Source organism: Mus caroli, unplaced genomic scaffold (genome assembly GCF_978045245.1).
Source record: "Mus caroli unplaced genomic scaffold, Mus_caroli_1 scaffold_2, whole genome shotgun sequence".
NCBI lineage: Eukaryota > Metazoa > Chordata > Mammalia > Rodentia > Muridae > Mus > Mus caroli.
Genome location: NW_028227257.1, coordinates 114,827,069 through 114,849,128, shown reverse-complemented (window position 1 = coordinate 114,849,128; position 22,060 = coordinate 114,827,069). Strand labels below are relative to the sequence as shown.

The window sequence follows — 22,060 nt, the reverse complement described above, 5'->3', positions numbered from 1 at the left end:
GAGGGGAAACAGGCAATTTACCTAGGCTTTCCTCGGTGCTTGCTTTGATTTATGGTGGGCAAGGCATAGATTAACCCCGATTTCCTACATCCAAAACAAGACTTTTGACTCCAGCTGGCTGTTGTTTGAAATATTTTTCTTCTCTGTTCTGTCTCTCCATTTTTCCTTTTTTTTTTTTTTCCACTGCCTTCCTCCCTCTGCTGCAGGGATTTGTCCTCTAAAAGCTCGAGGTGGGAGGGAGCAAGGACTGAGAGCAGGCAGGCGGCAAGAGCTGGAAGACGCCAGGATCTGGCTTTTGTTATTGGTTGGCTGCGGCCTGATGGATGAAGGGCGGAGTGAGCTCTTCTCAGTGTGTTCTGCTGGAGCCCAAGTACAGAGACCATATTTACAGGTAAGAGAAAAAAAAGACGAAAAGAAATTTCTTTTTCTTTTTTTCTTTTCTTTTCTTTCTTTTCTCCTTCCTTCCTTCCTTCCTTCCTTCCTTCCTTCCTTCCTTCCTTCCTTCCTTCCTTCCTTCTTCTTCTTTTTTTTTTTTTTAAAGGGAAATGCTCGGTTCTAGTAGAAGCATCTTAGGGAGTGTGGGAATCCTAAATTTTCGCTTCCCGAAAAACCTGTCCCTCAGCGACTACGGGAAGCCTAGATGAGCAGCTCCTGGGTTTGCAAAACCCCTTTTCCGATTTAAATACAAAAGGCACAAAACCACGAGGAACTTGTCTTTTCCTGATTAGCCATCTAAGCAAACGCACAACGGACGGATAAAATCCTGTGTCTTTGTGTGTTTTCATCAGGCTGTGTTCATGGAAACCAAAGGAGGCATGAGAAAAGCTTGATAGATTCCACAGGTCCTGAGAAAATGGAGCCTTCTCTGAACATACTGGATTCAGTATGGGGGTCTTTATATTTAGGACCCAGCAAGGAGCTTATGATTTTTTTTTAAGTGTATAGTTTCTTTTAGCCTAGACTTTGAATGAACGATCTATGTGCATGTAAGCCCTCTTCGTTCTGTGCATCTCGTGCCGAGTAGCTGCAGCATTTGTCAGCAAATGTGAAGCTTCCATGCATGTGGTGATGAAGTAAAGATCTATCAGTCAACATGCACGGGACAGTTTTCCTTTAAAAGCACCGAAGCCTAATTGAGAAAGATGAGACTTTGCTGTGAAAAGTAGGGTCTGACCTACACGTTTCATTTATGTATCAGATACGTCAATGTTAAGAAATTCCACTACACACTGCTGGCAAAAGCCTCACAGCAGTCATGTATTAGCACGCCTAAAGTTTTGACTTTACTAGCTGCTTATAATGCCTGGCATTAAGTTTTATTTTCTTTTATGAAAACCAGGAAAGTTTTTTTTTTTTTTTAAGCAGCACGGACTAAATGTTATATTTATGGTAATAAAGATGGCAAAAATAATTTTATTCCACAACACTAGCTCCTCTGTAGATTATATTTTATAAGATCATTTAAGTCTGGGAGGAACTCATTGCCTTTGAGGTCTTAAAAAAATAGTACAGTCATGGACACATCGGCATCCAATTAATACCTGTTGACTGGAGTAAAACACAATCATAATAGTGATGTAAATATTTTGCTGCCTTTGAATGAATTAAAACTTACTAAGAATGACTGTAATTTCTAAGGAAATTTGGTCTTAATTTTGCTTTGATTTGGAAGATGGGTGGTACAACCCTTTGAATAAGATGGTACAAACATAACAAATTCTTAAGAAATTAAATGGTAAGGAAATACTGCTGCATGGTGGGTAAAGATTACTCAAGTTGATGAACATCTCCTTTGAACTTCCTAAATATACTTAATATCTTTAAAGAGATATTAAGATCAGATGTTATGTTGATCTCTCCTATGGTTTGTTTTGAACCATTTCTGGTTTTCAAAAATCATGACATCATGCTACAATTTCTCCGTGTTTTTCACTGTTGATGTTTTTCTTTAAAAGTAATTTTTGGTTTTTCAAATAAAACGATGATTGCAATTAATTCAAGATTCCCACCCCCACGGAGCCTAAGGTGGTATGCAAATCTAAATAAATATTCAGCTGCTGGAATGTGGCAGGGACAATAAATCAATGCAGTGATGTTTTCTTAAAAAAAAAAAAAGGAATTATAAATTCTGAACAAAGCTACCTCTAGGAATGAAGGGGGATTGATGAAAATTAGAGAGCAGAGTTCCACATGGTTTTAAATTATTCCGTTGCCTTGGAAACCAGCTGCTGCAGATGCATTTTGCTTTCTTTAGCTAAAAATATCATCCTTTTAATAATCACTAAGGGAAAGGTTTTGAATAAAAGCAGAGCGTATTGTTGTTGCTTCTTATAATTTCCTTAATGGCTCACATATTTTGGATGGAGAGTAGATAAATCCTCTCTCCATCAGCATTTCCTATCAGGCACTGGCAGATGTCTGCAAGGCTTATGGAAAAAAGGGAGACAACTGTGGCAGCTCCTACTGCAGTCTGCAGAGGAAAGGTGTGTGTGTGTGTGTATGTGCACGTGTGTGCACACGCACACGTGTGCCTGTCTGTGTCTGTTTTGTACTTGAGGCAAAAGATTGAAAACATGATGCAGGCAAGTGGGACCCGTCCAAAGCTCTTCAGTAAGATATGACAAGGTCATTTATTTTTCTCCGGGTGCAGCCGGGTTTCAGATGTAAATATAGGCTTGTTTGGTCTTCCTCTGCAAAGTCTTGGATCTCATTTTTCTCCCCAGGTTGCAGAAGTTAGCCAGGTACTGTGTCTGTTGAAAAATGAAAAAAATATTTTTAATGTTTCATTAAACTAAAAAAATAAAATAAAATAAATAAAAGAAGCTGGAAATGCATGCCTAGACCTTGAGTGGTGAGCAGTTAGTTTGGTTTGGATACAATGGAATAAGGACCATTTTAACTGAAGGCCCAGACCACATTTGACTAATTCAGTCATTAACTTACCTTGGTAATCAAGCTAATGAATAAAAGACTATACATTCTAGCAAGCTAAAGAAATTGTTTTAATATTAAGCTGATTCATTCTAAATTTAATATATTTTTTATATGTGCACATATATAGTTGAAGTTTTTTTCTTTATCTAAAGTAAAGCTTTGTTTTATATGGCTTTTCTTTATAAGGAAAAAAAACCATCACAATTTTTATCCTACTTGGCTCTAGGCAAATTCTCAAATTAAAATATTTTCCTTCTATGTGCTTTGAAGGCAGCACTGTCACCCTGAGCACTTCCTTATCATTTGTTAAGAAGGGGATCCTCAGAAGGCTTGAGCTTTGCTTATTGTTGTGATTCAAATGAGGCTCTCACTTCTGTTATCTCTCCACTGCTTGCCTAAGGAACTTTGCTATGGAATACTTTATTTTCATAAGGGTAATCTTAGCCGGTTAGACTTAGGGTAAGCAGTGGAGCAGATCCAGAACTACATGCTTAAACCACGTGCTAAAATACTTACTGTCTAACCAGTACGTTATGTACAGTTCAATTCCGTAAGCACATTACTGCTTTCCTTTTCTGGGGGCCCAAGGATAGTGGGGCATATTTAGTCTTTCTCAAATAATGTGAGTAAATATTTTCAGCATAAATGTTGATGACATTGAAAAGCACACTAACAAGACAGAAAGACTAAGGGCTGGTCATGTGACCCATGCAAACGACCTCATTATCAGGTGCAGTCATGGTATACTCCAAATTCCTGAAGATTATGTACCAAATACACGTATTTGCAATGTTAAATAACATAGAAATCCAGTTTATAACTTACATCTATAAAGTTTTATGCATCTTTATTTTCTAAAAATGCCCTGCTACCTTTGAAGATGCTTTTGTACAGGCCTCTCAAGCCTCATAAAATACACTAAGGAAAATGAATATTTAATAGCTTCCTCCATAACTTTATGTCTATAATGGAAATATGCTAGTGTGGTAAATGAATCCCCCTTTCTGGAAACGAAGCTCCGGTATTTACAAGAAAGTGTAATAACATCAGGGTAAGAAAGCTTGAGGCAGATTCTGCCAGTCTCACATATGTTACATATGTAAAGTGATCCAGGAAAATAAAAACTCACATTAACATTTACTACCTGATGCCATAACTCAAAAATGTTATCTATTAGATGATATTCTTGCTTTCTTCTATATTAGTACCTGCTATTTTGTGTAGGAAGAAAACGGGATTGAATATAAAACAATTACTGCTCTTTAGTTATACTTTCACATATCAAGGAGCAGGCTGTGGGGTTTGTTATCAAGCCAATGATAGCACTTGGAGAATCCACAAATCTCAGTCATTGAATAGGACCTTGTATTTCTCAGTCACTTGTTTAGATTTCAACAATGGGCTAAATAGTCAAAGTAGACTTAAGAGTTGTTGAATGTACAGATTGTGAAGACATAGATTCTGTGTAAGATTTCAAACATTTTATTCCAGGAATGATTATCCTGATGGATATCAGCAATGTATATCAGCACAGATATCGTGGACAGGAGAGGAGATTTGTGGACATTAATATAATCACTTAAAATTTAGATAAGATGGGGTAGGGGCGATGGCTCGGTGGTTAAAGTGTTTCCTGTACAAGGAAGAGGACTGGAGTTTGGAGCTTCAGAACCCATATTACTATCTGGTGGACACAGCATGTCTTAGTTAGGGTTTTACTGCTGTTAACAGATACCATGACCAAGACAAGTCTTATAAAAACCATTTACTTGGGGCTGGCTTACAGGTTCAGAGGTTCAGTCCTTTATCATCAAGGTGGGAGCATGGCAGCACCCAGGCAGGCATGGCGCAGGCAGAGCTGAGAGTTCTATGTCCTGATCCAAAGGCTGCTACTGGAAGATCGACTTGCAGGCAACTAGGGTGAGGATCTTATGCCCACTCCTATAGTGACACACCCATTCCAACTAGGTCACACCTATTCCAACAAGGCCACACCTCCAGATGGTGCCACTCCCTGGTCCAAGGATATACAAACCATCACACAGCATTAGCTCAGTTCGTGTAGTTCCAGTCTGGGAAGCCCAAAACAGGAGGCCCAGCTGGTGAGAGACTCTAGTCCTATGTGCAACTTCGAGGTTTGACTGAGAGACACTGCCTCAAAGAATAAAAGGAAGAGTGATAAAGGAAGAGTCTCGGTATCAACATGAGGCTTCCAACACCATGTACATGGACACATATGCATAACCTTCACAATGGGTGGCCACACAGGTGAACATGCACTTTCATGCCTGCATACTTGTGTGCACATGAGCAAAAAAAAAAGGAGCTAGTAACCCTGGCATATATTCTCCACAGCCTTGATGTTAAGAGCATTCCATTTTAACATAATAGTTCAAAATAGTCAAGAAACATGGTGTACATAACACATTTCTGTAGGTTTTTTTTCCCTGATTCATTTTTACATTAGTTATAAATGAAATTAACTTGAAAAGAAAACAACAAATGCTTTCCTGCAAAATTTTGTATCTTTAGTTAATATTTAGCAGAAAACTTAAAAAATATTAATATTTTTCCTATAATGTATGTTTTAGGCTCCTAGGAGCAGGGGACTTATTCATAGAGCTATCTTCCTGATGTGTCCCTGAAGTTTCAGTTGTGGCACAGACAGTTATTCTTGAGGCATGGAGGGAAACTAAGCCTTTGCCTGTACAAAATTATGATAGTCAAAAGCTATGTGTTTATACTAAATAGAGGACGTGTTCCATTACGACTGTGTAAAAGAGAATTGAAGTTGAGGAGGGCTTTGGAAGAATGTAAAAAAAAAAAAAAAATACGACTGGTCAGATCTCATGGGCATAACCAAACTTTAGAGCTGCTTGGAATTCTGCACTGAGACCTCTCTGGCTCCCAGTGGGGCTGTGGGCTTGACTTGCTGTCGCTATTTCTTTCATATTTCTAAGTTCGACAACAGGGTTAGAAATATATTTAGTTTCTTTTCTAGCAAGTGTCTAAACAGTTGCTTGCTGTCATGCTATGGATCCACCATGAATATTTAATAAATGAAACAATTCCCTAAGCAGCAGGAGGAGTGAATACCTTTACAAATGCTTCCCTCCCTCCCTCCCTCCCTCCCTCCCTCCCTCCCTCCCTTCCTCCCTCCCTCCCTCCCTCTCTCTCTCCCTCCCTTCTTCCTTTCTTCCTTCTTTCCCTCCACTGGCCATTAAGAGTCATCATGTCCCAGGAAATTCTCGCTGTGATGGAGTAAACTTAGCAGGACAAAGAATTCTCTGAAAGCTTTCTTTTTGTTCTATTTTCTTTCTCCTAAGTCGCAGTAATCCTTGTTTTACATCATCAACATTTCCTAATTTATTGTTTACCTACTGTGATGCTCGGTCCACAAAAGCCACGTAGTTCTCAGTGTCAAACAAGAAGCTGAGCGACTCTTAACATTTTCTGTCTTTGGAGATCATCACACAGTATCCAAGTGAGGCTCTGGAGAGAGACACCCCATTCTTGTCTTGCCCCAGCCTGGACTATTCTCTTAGTGTGGTCATTATATCTGTCCTCTGCCTTCTGTAGGTTTCTCAAAACCATCTAAGCTGTAATGGCCAGTGGCAGGGGTTTTCCTCCATCCCCACATCACTGCCTTACACAATGCCTGATAGGCAGTGTGTGTTGCAAATGGTGTTGAGACTAAATAAATGAAGTGAAGGATGGTCTCAGCCAGCCAGCCAGCCACCTCGGCTCCTCTAACCACTCAGTGCCTACATTCTCCAACGGTCCTTCTCTTTCATGTACTACTTCAGGAATGCCCTGAATGTGACGACATGCATATCAGAAATGGCATGAATTCAGGAAAAATCCCACATTGGAGAGTTTTTTTTTTTTTTTTATTGCCTAAGCTGCACTTCAGTTTTCCCGTGTTAATGAGGGATTTCATCTGCATACATTCCCCATTTCATGCCTCTCTGCTTTGCTTCATTATAATGCAGCAGTCAGCCCTCCATATTAGCTGGTCACAGATTCAACCACATATAGGTTGAAAATATTAGGGGGAAATGGCATGTGCTTCTTAAGCAAGATAGTATAACAACTATGATCATCATGTTTTTATGGCGTTTGACATAACACAGAATGCAGAAGCCATCCATCATGAACTAGTGTGCTGTCTGGAATCCTGAGTATTTCCACGGACCTGAACATTTGTAAATTTTAAGACAGGGTTTCTTAGAACCAATCCCTCACAATACTGAGGAGTGACTTCTATTTTATGTATACATTCATTGAGAACATCTTATGTTCAACCAATAAATTAATTGCAAATTAATGTAATTAAGTCATTGTATTAATATGTAAGTATTAATATTGATGTATAAAACATAGCAGTGTATATTTAAGCTATCTCTTTTACATATATTGGGGTCAATGAGTCCCACTTGGTTATGCTAAAGATGTCCGGTAACATGTGATTAAAGCTAAAATTATGGGACTGTGGGTATAGCTTAGTGAAAGAGTGCTTACTTAGCTTGGAGCAGGCCCTGGGTTTGACTCCCAGTGCTGAACAAACAAACAAACAAACAAACAAACAGAAAAACAAGGAACCAGAAACCCTTTTACTCTACCATTGTTTTGGTTGTTGTTGTTTGTTTTGTCAATTGTATTGTGCTCTGAAGAACAATCCTTAGGCAAAATTTACAAGTCACAGAGCTGGGTTAGTGACAAAGAAACCAAGGATAGGTGGTTTCTGAAAACCAGTGTGTCATTTACTGAATCTTAATACACCTCAAGATAAAGGCGAGCAGATAATGGGGGGTGGGGGGAGCAGAAGCCTTTTCATAGAACCCCCCCCCCCATAACCAGGTAGAAAGGATCACAGAAAAACAATGAAGAAAGGAAAGGGGGGGCAGGAGAGAAGGGGGAGGAAGAGGAGAGATAGAGAGAGAGAAACAGAGACAGAGAGACAGAGACAGAGGGATAGAGACAGAAAGAAATAGAAAGAGAGAGAGGCAGAGAGACAGAGACGCAGACAGAGACAGACAGACAGACAGACAGACAGACAGACAGACAGACAGACAGACAGACAGAGACACAGGGAGAATGAATGAGAATGTGTATCAGGACCCTGTCCTGGAAAAGAAAGGGAAGGAAAAAGGAAATGTAAGCAGAAGGGAGTGGAGAGGGAGAAAAGGAAACCAACTTTAAGCAGCAAGGTACCACTGAGAGAGTAAGAAAAAATGATGATGCATGGTTTCAAACATGCAGACAGACATCTGAGTTTCGATTCTGGCTCTATAATCTGCCTCTGTGACCTTGGCCTTGATATTAATAATAACAATAGCTAAATGAATCCGTCAGGCTGTTAGTTCTCAGTTCTGAGAGAAATTATCACAAGCTTAACATTGTAAGCACCTCCGAGAGTCAGAAAGCAAGGCTGTGTTCATTGCCCAGCATCCCACAGGCTGGAATCAAAGCATCAGTGCAGTGGGGCTCCTGACAGCTTGCCGTGGTAGCACATCTCATTCCAGGCTCCTCGTGTTGAGGGTAGACTTCAGCTCCTTAGGCTGGCATTGGATTATGCTCCTAGAGGCTGTGTGTCCTCAGGCCATGTACTTCTTGTAGTTCCACACAAAGCATCTTTAGAACACTCTCATCCTTAAGCCTTTAGGCTAGTAGTTCTCAACTGGGGGACCCCTTTGGGGGTTCAAACGACCCTTCCACAGGGGCTACCTAAGACCATTGGAAAACACCGATATTTATATTACAATTTGTAAACAGCAGCAAAATTACAGTTATGAAATAGGCATGAAAGTGATTTTATGTTTGGGGGAGGTCACCACAACACGAAGGACTGTGTTAAAGGCTCACAGCATTGAGAGTTGAAAGTTGAGAGTCACGGCTCTATGCCCAGTTTGAAAGGCTTCTGTGACTAGGTCCAGTGCACACCCCTCAGGTCACTGGTTCATGTGCAAATCCTTTATGCCACACTCCATAGACCTATGAGTGTGATCTCCAGAGTGGCTTCTCATAATTTCATAACCGTGGCCTTAAAGAAGCGTGGATACTAAGACAAAGAACATCAAGACTATTCTAACATCTTGTTGGTCACTTGCCGAAAACATTGGAATTGCAACATAGGTAATATGTGTATGTTAACGCTAAGTATTAATTTGAATAGCTGAGCAGGCTGCCTTGTTGGCAAAGGTATGGTAAAAACATATCCCAGAGCCCCATCAAAGAAACACAAATTGGCAGGGCCTCTCTGGCAGCCAAACTGGCAAAATGTTTGGAAATGTCAATGCTACCACCTCTAGGAATTCCTCCTAAAGTTGTACTCAACAATATAACGATATGGTTAAGATGCTACTGGGATTTACATGTGTTCCCTCTGAAAATGTTTCTTTAAAACATATGCTCTTTTAGAAGTTTCGTTAAATATTTATAATACAATTAGTCAGTGAAATACTATGTAGCCCAAAATACTAAATAAGAGTTAAATGAAACACCTAGTTGTGGAACGAGGTGTTTTGTGACACAATTGGTTTGATTATAGCCTATAAGACTGTGTATCGTATGGTAGTCCATTCACAGCCTTCCCTGGAGTGTGGGGTAGACCTTTGGTAAACTCTGGTGACTTAATATACAAACATACTCTGACAATTTCCAGTTAACTGTTGTCAAAACAAGCAAGAGACTCCTTTGAGAGCAGGAGGTGGGCTTTTTTGCAGGATGTGGTCACTGCAAAGTGGGAGACCCACATAATGCTGTGCCCACCGTCAAGAAAGAGGGTGCTCTTAACAAAGATTTCCGTCTTTGACCTGATAGCTCTTTGCAGTGGTCATTTGTGTCATAGCCCCAATGACAAGCTGTGCAACTTGCTCCCTCACCCCTAATTTATCAACCTGCTTTGTGTGTGTAATCTGCCTCAGTGTCACTCTCAGTAAATAGTTTGTTTTGGAAAAAAAAATCAAATTTATAAAGGAGTCAGTTTCTTGTGGTTCTGGAAGTGGGTGAGCCGAAATGAAAGGGCTGTGTCTAAATGAGGGATTTCTTGATGACGTGCCACCTGGTGGAGGAAAGAAAGCTACGTAGCACAGCAGGAAAAGAAGGCTCTGGCCACCAAACACGATGACCTGAGTTTGATATCAGAACCCACATGGTGGATGGAGAGAGAGAACCAACCCTCCTGTCTTTATATATATGCTATGGCCAGTGTGCATTACACACACACACACACACACACACACCCCTAAACAAACAAACAAACAAATGTTAAAAGCAAAACCATTGGTGGAGATGAGAATGAGAACGCATGACTGCATAAGAGGAAGTGCTCAGGAGAGAAGTGGTTGGAGGATCAGAGCTATCAAGACGTCCCTTGTGTCTTTTCTTTTTCAGTTCTGTGATGCATCTTAGAATAGATAATACCCTTGAATGGCAGGAACGTGTAGAAATGATCAGACTTTAGAACACAGGGATGTATAGCCTAATGCTATCAACTAGCTACTCTTTAGACCTGTGGTATAGGTGAGAAACTCAAGAAAATTAACCCCCCACAAAAACTGTGAGGGGAAAACCGTGTTTGAAGCAATGAGCCTTTTTCCCCACCAAAAGTGAGTCTTGGAGCTAAGTATTGAGAAAAAGTTTCTCTTTAAGATTGTTTACCAACTGGCCTGAGGGACAGCCCACTGCAATGCACTGCACTGTAGCACTTCCCCTCCAGGGAATCTTTTCCTCAGATGTGCTTTTAATTGGGGGTTCTGGATGTTACCAGAGATGCGGGTAAAAAGTGTTCTTTCCAGCTGCCATCTGGTGCTCTGTCACCTTTGGAGCAAGCCACTTGTCTCAGCCTTTAAACCAGCCTAGTTTCTTCTGCCTCTTGCTCTTTTATGACTAAATCCATGATTTAAACAAATACCAAGACCTTTTTTAAACTCCCCAATTGTTCTTTATTCCATTTAGAGATATCCCTGTCTTCAGAATCTCTCATCCATGGTTGACCTGCCTTTACTCATGTCCCCAGAATTGGCCAGTCTGCCTTCATTTTTATCCTTCATCACTCTAGATCAACTGACTTATCTCTGTTCTTCTTCTCCTGTTTATTTATTCACTTTACATCCTGATCAAAGCTCCCCATCTCTCCCATGTGCCCCCCTCACACAGCCCCTTCTCCCCACACTTCTTCTCTTCTCCTCTGAGAAGAGGGAGGCCCCTCACTGGGTACCAACCCACCCTGGCACATCAAGTCTTCCGTTATTATTTTGTAGTGGTGGCATTGACACCCAGGGTTTTGTGCATGCGACGTAAGCACTCTGCCACAATCACTTTGGGTAAGGTCTTCTCCCTGCTAGCTATTGCCAACTACCCATTAGTAAGCAACCCAAGCCCATGACTATACCCCCGCTACATAGTAGTAAGCACTCCTTCAGTGAGAGGAAAAAGAGGATGTGGAAACAGTGTGGGAAGGTGGTGCAGGCACACTGGTCAGTGCACTTGGCTTATGCATGGCTCATCAGCTGTCTTGGCCCATAATAGATTTGTAGTCAAGGACTGTTTTCTCTTTAACAGTTGTCTGATAACCCAAATCTCGGGGTCTGTGGAGGCATGCATCTAAGCCCTATAGACTTTACTAACTTGAAAACATTAACTTGTAGAGGAAGGCCTTCATAAGCACCATTCTTCATGGTTCTTATCCCCAGAATGACAAGTTAGAGTTTGCCATTTTATACTATAAGGGATCTTTCTTGGGTTGTTAGCTAAAACAGTTATTTCTCATTTATATCATCATGAATCTAGCATATAAATTAAGGACTTAACACTTTTCTACTCTTAACTCCAGTAATCTGCTTTCCTTTCCAAGTCTCTGGGCACATATACAATTACTATACTGTCATTTTTGTCCCTGTCTTCCGACTGTGACTATTCTGTATCTTATTCCATTTAGACTATTGTAGCAAAGTATCATGGACTGCTTGGGTTGCTAACAACAGGAAGCCCAGGATCAAGATCCTATCATAGTCAGTACCTGACAGACTTTCTTTCTGGACCTTGGTCACTATAACCTCACAGCAAAATGCTGGGGGGTGGGGAAGGGGAGGAGCTTGGGTAGTGATAATAGACTTTTAGAAGGAAAGTGCTTATTAGCCTCCATGATATAATTATTCCATCAAAACCACACCTCTTGATACTATCGCCTTAGGTTAAGTTAGGAAGATAACATTCTTAACATTGTAACAATGGAAGAACAAAAGCATTCCAAGCATGATCCTCTGATAATAGTACAAATTGTAACAATTTTTCTATTAGGAGTAATACAATATTCTGAGTAGGTAGATTTCAAAAGCTTAGTAGGCCCCATAGATTTTACATGTAGAAAAGATAGGACCTCGTCATAGAACCCTGAAATAGGACACAGACATCTGATTTATAGCAGCTGCACAGTAAAGGCAACACGCAGTGTTAAGAAGTATCAATCTAGGGCTGGAGAAATGGCTCAGTGGTTAAGAGCACCCACTGCTCTTCAGTAGGTCCTGAGTTCAAATCCCAGCAACTACATGGTGGCTCACAACCGTCTGTAATGAGATCTTATGCCTTCCTCTAGTAGGTCTGAAGACAGCTACAGTGTACTTACATATAATAAAAAAATAAATCTTTGGGCCAAAGTGAGTGGGGCCAGAGCAAGAAGAAAAAAAAGAAAGAAAGAAAGAAATATTTATTAATATTTATTAATCTAGTCATCTACATTTCTGAGTTTGTTAACTGTGCCTTCTGAATGAGGTCTCAAAAATTCTGTGTCATGGGGCAATTTCAAATACTGCCTAAGATTTCACTTAGCTGTAGATAAGAGAACACTCATTGGAAACATTCATAGTAACTGCTCAGAGGATAGCCTCCTCCCCACCTATTACTGCAGTCAGCTGAGTGGGGATAGTATCCTAATCTCTGCACAGCCTCGTTCCTCCTGTAGGGTTTTCCTTCCATTGCCATGAAAGTAATTATAACATGGTGTTTCCAGTGATGTAGCCAGAGTGCAAAAGAAGGGACCAGGTTGGTGAAAATAGAGGAGGGTGAAAAATCTTCTCTTTCTCCCTTCTTTAGTTTTTCTTGTCCTTTCTCCCCTTCTCTCTCCATCCCTCCCCTTTCCCACTCAACTATCCAACTATACATTCCAGGCTTTCTCTAGCTGATACCAGAAACTGAGGTATATTGAGTCATTGGAAGCCTTCTTTCTCAACTTTTGGGAATGATGAGGTGAGAGAGTCTTTTGAAGGTCATAGACATGTGCTAGCTGGGGGGTTGGGGAACCAGAGAATACAGACACAGAGCAAAAACTGTCCCAAGACATGGTGGTCACCAACACCAAAGGACAACAATTCTTGTCAATGATGACAAGAATCAAGGGCTAGACCTTCAAAGATAAAGATAAGTCCCTGAAGTCAGACTTCCTCCATACTACCAGAAGCTATGTCTTGAGTTGCTATGTTGAGGTTGGACTTTCAATAAAACAACCCCTCCTTTGTAACTCATGCTACCAGGGTTTCTTTGTGATATTGGCTCACTCAACAATACATGGCTGGTTAAAGGCATTTACTCATAGGACTGTGTTGAGGGGCAAGACAAGGTTTTAGTGCCCCAGTCATTTAACCATCCAAGTCACTAATGCTGACTATTCTTATCTGTGTTGTTGACTCAGTGTAAATTGCACTTCAAATTACAATGTAATTTGAAAACAGCTTCTTTAGCTTTGCAAAGAAAATCAATAGGTGCTAAGTGGATCTGGAGTATGAAGTCTAGCACAGTAAAGGGCCATTTCTGGCTATGTAAACAAGGCACTGGTCAGGTTATAGTAGGTTAAACTGTGAAAGAATTTAGCCAAAATGATCTAGCTCCAAGTAGGCATCTCTCTCATAGACCAGAGAATGTGGTCTCTCATCTGTCACATCACAGTACCCACTACCTTCTGTCTACCTGATTGAGAGGCTGTTTATTATTGTAGCTATGTATCATTCCCCCTTAGAAAAGGCATATTTCTTGGTAGCATTGTTATAAATGGCACATAAGAGAGACAATGAGGGGGCTTCATGATTTTATCACAGCCAACCCTAGTCCCTCCTGAAGGTCTGCCACTGTTGTTATTTGTGTTTATGACCCCTGATTACTTACTGTTCTCTACAGATTCAGAGAAATTTGTTGCTCTCTGTGGCTTAATGATTCCTCCAACTTGACATTAATTTTTTTTTTTAAATTGTGAATCCACCTGCACCTGAATGGCTCTCCCAGCCTATGCTCCCACAAAGAGTGAAGAAGTTTAAATTAATGTTTTATCCAGCAAAAAGATTTAGGTACTGCAGTCTGTCATGTGTAAAATCTATTCAGCTATCCTTGGCACGGGCCTTGAGTATTCCCTGTGGCTCTGCTGAATTGACTGGAAACATGATAAGGCATCTAAATTCTGCAGGTATTGCCATTCCTAGCAGCCAATTTGATTTTTGATGGACAGAGAGCCCCAGGAAAGTAGATGCCTTTGTACCTAAGTAAAAAGAAACCCCCAGCAAGACAGACATCCCCCTCATCAGTATGCTCCTGGTATGACAGCCATGCAAGTGAGTGATCCATTTTGTTCTGAACTCTGGCTCTGTCAATGACAGTACACGATTTACTAGAACAAATCAAATAAATGTATTTGACTTGGGTTTTGGCATTTGAAAGCATGAAGCCGTACTTCCTAATGCAGCTTTCTGATTCCATACTCTCAATTCGAACTCTGTCTTACCGATAATGTTACCAGAATGAGAATGAGAAATAAGAGCGAATCAGGGTATAATTGTTTGCAGTGGTTTCCAGCGTTATAGGTAGTGCAGTCTGTGTGGTTCAAAGCACTAGATCCTAAGATGACTTCAAGTCCTTGACTGCAGTCAGCGGGCACAGATTTCAATGCTCGGCTCCCGTTCCTTCTGCAGGTCCATGTGACAGCTATGAGTGGAATTTTAAAGGGGACGTTGGAAGAAGCTGACAGCGCTTCACTCTGCTCTTCTGTGCAGGAATCAGATGATGACGTTTTTAGCTGTTACAGTGCTGAGAGTCTTGATAGTGTCAGTGTGTCCACACCTGATCATTTACCCGTGAGTATCTGAAGCTGTATTTCGTGTTTTCCTCTAAATTCTACCTGGATGGCCGATACTCGGGTGTTTCAGCTTAATTCACTATCTCGTAGCTACTTCCAGGTTCTTCGTCATACAAATGCATTTGAAAGTATCGTTTTGTTTAATTAGTCATGATGTGCTTCTGTTCACCTCTCTAATGGCATTGGTCTAGAGGAGTCAGAATTTAGTCTCATCAGAGGTAAGCAGATAGCCACGAAAAGTCATTTTATCGTCTGCTTTCTCTTTGTTAGAGAAACAAGTGAGCCATTTCATTTGTAGCATCTAGTACTGTAATCAATGTCAATAGGTTGGGAAGTATTTGCTAAGTGCAATGTGCTCACCTAAGGTAGTTTTTATTTTTATTTTTTTATACTAGTTTTGAGAATCAAACCCAGAGCCTTGCAAATACTAGGGGCATACTTTGCCACTGAGGCACATTCTCAGCGTGGGTGGGGGAGAAGAAGGAAGAAGGGGGGGTAGTGAGGAGAAAAGGCCGGTTAGATAACTCAGTGGTTAAGGTAAAGGATAAAACCACCAAGCCTGATGCACTTAGTCAGGTCCCTGGGATCCACATGATGGAAGGAGAGAAAGAGTGCCTGACATTTGTTCTTTGATCTCTACCTCCATGTTCACATACATGTGCATACACATACAAATAAATAAATTTAGTAATAAAAATTTAGTAATACAGCAATAAAGTATAATGATAAAGTATAATAGCATAATATTAAAAATAGATGTTTTTAAAATATGGTGCTGCAAAATTGAGACAATAAAATTCTTAAATTCTGTAGATAAAGGCAAGGCTCAGATACAAGCCTATGTACACACACACACATATTTCTAATAAGGAGATTAAGGTAAAAAGAACATAGAGTATAATAGGATATGTTTGAATTCATTATCCCATTCATTTTCTAGTTACATTCACTGTAAAAAGATGCACATAAGTAAAGTTTTGATATAGAATTTTTTTCATAATTCTGCCCATTTAAACTTAACCATTAATGGGGGCAAGACTTGAAAACATTATTATTATTATTATCATTATTATTATCATTTATTATTATTACTTTGTTTTGTTTTTGTGGCATTAGTGCTTGACCCAGAGCCCTGTACAGCTGCATTAATCAAGAGATTGAACAATACAAAGCAAAAACCTTCTTACAAAAGCTGATGTTTTCAACTCTTGACTCTTTTAATAAGGATGGAATATGCCCAAATATAAAATATTAATTCTTAAATTGTTGAGCCACATCCCAATACTTATAATTATCTCTTTAAAATTTTTGTTACATTTACTTATCTGTAGTGTGTGTGTGTGTCTGTGTGTCTGTGTGTGTGTCTGTGTGTATAGCACAGCACCTGTGTAGAGATCAGAAGACAACTTGTAAGATCTTTCTTTCCATTATGAGAGTTGTAGGGATTGAACTTGCCTTTACCTGCAGATCCCCATAGTTATCTTGTAGATGTGTTAATAAACGAAGTAAAATCAATGGAGCTCTGTAACTTAACATAGGCCTTACAGGATCTCTAGCTGGCTATCTGTGGCTATGAAAAAAGTCCATAACCAAAAGCAATTTGGAGAGGGAAATGTTTATTTCAGCTTATGGGTCTTTTCCATCATGTTCATCATGAAGGTAAGTCAGGGCAGGGACTCAAGGCAGGAACCTCGACGCAGGAACTGAAGCAGAGGCCATCAAAGGATGTTGCTAATTGACTTGCTCTCCGTGGCTTACTCAGCCTGCTCATTTATGCAATCCCAAACCACCTGCTTACGGGGAGCAGTACCCACAATAGGTTGCACACTTCTGTATCAGTCATCAAATAAGAAAATGTCCCTACTGGTTTCCTGCAGGCTGGTCTGATGACAGTTTTTTCTCAGTTGAGGCTCTTTCTTCACATCTGACTCTAACTTGTATCTAGTTGACAGAAAAGCTAACCAGGAGCAGTTACAGAACCAGAGCAAATGTCATTTAAAGCTTGCATTTTGCGTTGAATAATTTCTGTCTTTTAATGAAGTAAATTTAAAAATTACTCCAACAAAATAATACAATGTTATTTTCATGTAGATTTTTTTCTACCTTCCCTGTTCTTAGTTCTTAGGGAGTTTTGTACTTAGGGATTTTAAACTCACTGGGACATCCTTAAAATCCCTAGTAACATTATACACATATCTCTGTGAGCTCAAAAATTCAATTTTTGTGCCTTGCTTTTTGCTCAGGATTTAAGAATTAATATTTTATACTTGGGCATATTCCATCCTTATTAAAAGAGTCGAGAGTTGAAACCATCAGATTTTGTAAGAAGTTTTAGGCTTTGTATTGTTTAACCTCTTGATCAATGCAGAACTTTTTAAATGACCTTGCAACAAGTTTAAAAAGTGAGTAGAAGGTTTACGAACTCTTGTGAAGATAGCCGCAGTTTGGAAGTAAGACTGTTTAGTGACCCAAAAATTATTTCCAGACAAAGCATTGTGGGAGAATCTGCTTTGAGGTCTGTTTGCTGCCTTTTCAAACCCTCTATGCTACTGTATCCTTAAGAAAGACCAGGACAGTGACTTTATGTCTTGATATGACCTTCGATGCCTAGAAAGGCATAAAACATTTTATATTTAGCAGATTAATTTAACAGTTTCTATACTGAACAGATTAATTCTGATAGATTTCCATTCTTTTTTGATGGAGTTTGATCCAGGCCTTTGTACCTACTTGGCAAGTGTTCCACCACTGAGTGATATACTCCCTGCGATAATTCAAAATTCTCAAGTGCTGTAAGAATGAGGCAAAAATACATGGTATGGATTTATCAAGAAAATTAAATTTTTTTCTTATAAAAAGGAAAGAGTCTACCAGATGCTCACATCCTTAAAAAAAACAAAAAACAAAAAACAAAAAACAAAAAACAAAACCCCAAAAAACAAAAAAAAACAAAAACAATAAAACAGTGGTCCACATTTAAAGGCAGGACTGTGGGGGACTCTCTAACAATTCCTCTTCTCTGTGCTTTCAAGTCGGGTCTGGTAGAGAAACTGTCCAGTGTTTCTCAGTCTTTTTTCCCTTTAGCCACTCCTGAAAAGCACCATCATTTAAGATGTCGTTTCCCTGAGGTAGCTCCATCTCGCAGTATAGAATACTAATCTAGGAGTACAGAAGAGCAAGCGCCACACCTCCGTGATTTTTTTTTTTTAAAAAAATAAGCTCCACTTTTGTTTTTCAACACCCTGGCTATCTTGTGCATCTCCTAAAGTCACAAATTGGTTTTGTCCTGGGAACATCAATCTCAAGACTTCTCTATGCCAGACTGCAGTTGATTTCTGCAGCTTGCGCATTTACAAAGCACCTGTGACTTTCATTTAAGCATCAGTGCGTCTTACAGATGTGGTTTAAGAAGCCTTCCGGATGATCGTGATGGCACTCTAGCAAAGGTTAGAGAGAGTGAAGGAACAGCAGTTGATCTGGACATTTGAACAGTTTCTAGGAAAAATAAAACCTCTTCCATACCCACAGCCGGCATAGGACACTCTCGCCCATTGTCAGAGAAATCTTAGGTTGTAAACCTTGCTAAGTTTTATTATTATTATTATTATTATTTATTATTTTGGGGGTGGTGGTGGTTTTTGTTTTGTTTTGTTTTGTTTTGTTTTTCCCTATCATCAGCATAGTTGATGGGCTTGTCACGGTGACCTTTCTAGAGTTGAAGAAAATTGTTTACAGATTCTCCTTTGGAAGAGAATGCTGCTATTTATCATTTGGTAACTTGGGGCCGAGAACTGTGAGTGCAGCCACACCAGGAGGGGGATGAAGAAGAGCAGGCAGATGTAATCTGCTGAGTTCTTCCTGTTACTGTGGGCTACTCTCAGTCTGCTAGCAATCACAAAACCTTACTAACTCCAAAGCTGGGATAAGAGAAGAAAATCTGCACATTCAGGTTCCTTTCTTTCAGAGAACCTGAGGCTTGGTGCAAGCTAAGACAAAAGACAACAGTAGTTGCTGAATCTCCTCTTTAACTCAAAGAACATTAACAGTGACTTTCAGAGCAGTTGTTTAGACTTTCACTCTAAAGCTATGGGGGCCAAAACCACGGAGGGATCTTGAGAAGCCTGAAAGTTAAGCTGCGGTAGAGTACGTTAATACCTACCCATGCACCCTGCCTTTCCACCCATCTCTGCTGTTCCCGATGGTTTACATCCATGGCTGACTAATAAGTACAGAGAACCAACTCGTCAAGTCAGTGACATGGCTGCCTCTTTTCTGGCAACTCTCTTAGGTGTAGAATGAATTACTCTTTTGGCAAAAGTTAAGTGAGTCAAAAAACAAAAAAATATGGCAGGGCAAGAATTCAAGAGGAGTGTGAAGTGACAGTTCGCTTCCCCTTTCTGCCTGGAAGCGACGGGCTGGCTTTCCTCGTGTGTCACTGACATTGATGGAAATGTCACAAGGCAAACGTGTTTTACATTTACATGAAAGAAATTGGTTTGTCCTTGTGACATGATGCTACTTTGGTAATGGTGGGAACGTTGCCATGAGAGGTGGGTGAGTTGAAGTACACAGAGGGAATCTTGAACAGTAGCTGGCAAATCCAGGGTTATGTCACTGCCTCCATAGGTAACAATCTTCACACACCTCGGTTTTTTTTTTTGGGACAACGGAAGTTGGGCAAGTGGGCCTCCCAGAAAACAGGCAATATCTCTCTGTCTCTTCAACCCCAGGGTACAACATTACTTGTTTCCTAACTCAGGACTTTCGAAGCCCATTGCCCTTGGATTTCAGTTGGGCTCACTTAATCCTAACTTCCTGTTAAATCGAGTAATTCTATTCTTGCAATGGAGAGGTACAAAGTCTGCTTTTATATTTGTTTCTTTGTTCTACACCTTGACAAATCATTGAAATCCAGCATCAAGTTTAAAAGCTTAGCCAGGCCAAGTTTCAAGTAGAATTTGGTGTGTCTGTGACAAGGAATGCAGAATAGCGAAGCGATAGTTTTAATTCTGTTAGCTGTCGTGAAAAAGTAAACCATGAGGGACATCCTGAGGTGGGGATGGTACTCTTAGCTGGAAAGGATAAAGCTTTCTTAGCATGTGATCTTGGATTATATGGTAGAAAAATTCCCAGCTTTCTACATCTATTATTTACTCGGGATGTTTGTAGGTGGATTGATTTTGTAACTATTTCATTCAGAGAAGAATTAAAGTCACTATTAAATATTAATGACACCATCTTCACATTAGTGATCGAAACGTTGCTCTCTGACAGGATAATCTGTTTACAAATAAGCCTCAGAAGGTTTACATTTTATAAACCTCTCAGTAGAGAGTCAGGTCTGTCACTGGTCAGGGGCAGAAGCAGCATGCTTTTGCTATCTGCAGACTCAAGGGTTCTCTTAATCTTTTAGGGACTTAAAACCAAACTGAAATTATTGTCTTGTGGCACAAAAAAATTTCAGAAAACAATCCTTGGAGTTGTTAGAAATCTGACTGCTAGGATTGTTGTTAGAAACAGGAGATTTTTTTGGCTTTTTTATTTTTAATTTATTTACTTTTGGTTTTGAGACAGGGTTTCTCTGTTGTAGCCCTGGCTGTCTTGGAACTCACTCTGTAGACCACACTGCCCTCCAAGATCTACCTGTCTCTGCCTCCTGACTGTTGAGATTAAAGGTGTGTGCCACCAGTGCCCAGCTTAGGCATTTTATTAAAGATAATTTTAATAGAGACTTTGGGCAGAAGGGCTAAGACAAAGACACTTCTTAGACACAGGTAAGACATTCCCAAGTGTGAGAATTGGCTCCTCCAGGGACAATTATAATTAACTGTCTTAAAGTAGCATAGATACGTTGTATGTGTGTATGTATGTCTCAAGTTATATCTCAAAAGGTAGCTAAGAAACCACTTTCCCCTTTTCTCTTTCTTTAATAAGAGCAATGACAGGGAGATGCCTTGGTAAAATTCTAATTCCATAAAGAAAAACCTGAAGTAGGAGAATTACACAAGGGCTTTTAGTACATGTCCTTTTCCTGCAAGTGCTGTTTCTCATGAAATTCCTAGAAATCTATAGGTGTATACCTGGGGATAGTGAGATGTTTCTGTAGCCAGTTCCTTGCTAGAATTGCTTCTGTACCAGCAATAGGTTTCAGCTCAGTTCCTGGGTGACAGGCTCGTTTCCATTCATAATTTACCTGTTTTCCTTTTCAGCCTCAATATCCTTCCTTTCAGATCATCTAAGGGTGGCCACAAGTGCAGAATAACAAATTGTCCGACTGAAAAATACTGTGGCTTTAAATAGACCCAAATAAAAGTGGGGTGATTAAAATTCTAATATCCATCTTCCCGGTTCCATTATCTTCTGGGTTTGGTTTGGAACCGAGAGAATTACTAGCTCTAGACTGGCTGCTTAGGACGACGCTGCTGCTGGTAGCATCAGTGCCTGAAGCAAATGTCTTAGTGATTCTCCAAAGGCTTTACAATTTATTGCATAGAGCAGGCTCTCTTGACATCTGTGTGATGGGAATACAGAAAAGAATTGCTTAGGAAAGTAAAGAGTCATTTGTAACAATTTCTGTATAGAGTATAATATGTAGTGCTCTACTTTTAGGAAGTACATTTTTTTATTGTCTAGTCTGTGTGTGTGTGTGTGTGAAGAGTTTGAGAATAATCTCAGAATGTTTGAAGGTTTCATATTTATTGTCGTGGAAGTTTTACATGCTCAGTGACAGCAATCTCTCACATATTAAACTTAAATAAGTCTCAAACACACTAAGTTCTATGCCTAGATGAAACCAAGTTAAAAATGTAGTTTGTAAAATAACAAAGAAAGAGCAATCATAAATATAGTAAAAGCTAAAGCAAAGACCATTATGTAAAAAACATGTAAAGGCATTGACTTCCTTTTAATACCACTTAATTTTCAAGTAGAGAAGTGTTTCAAGTCAGTTAAAATGGCAGTAAAGTCAGTTGTACTTGATTTTATTTTGTACTGCAAATGGAACAA

At 39.8% G+C, this 22,060-nt stretch overlaps 1 protein-coding gene across 1 annotated transcript in view; it reads left to right on the top strand.

Annotated features, from left to right (window-relative positions):
• Nucleotides 1-327: 327 nt before the first annotated feature.
• Csrnp3 (cysteine and serine rich nuclear protein 3) overlaps nt 328-22,060 on the top strand; it is a 184,101-nt gene continuing 162,368 nt past the window's right edge. The window contains exons 1-2 of the mRNA XM_021155449.3: nt 328-391; nt 14,892-15,053. The gene's annotated coding sequence lies outside the window, so the exon portion shown is untranslated. The remainder of the gene's footprint in view (nt 392-14,891; nt 15,054-22,060) is intronic.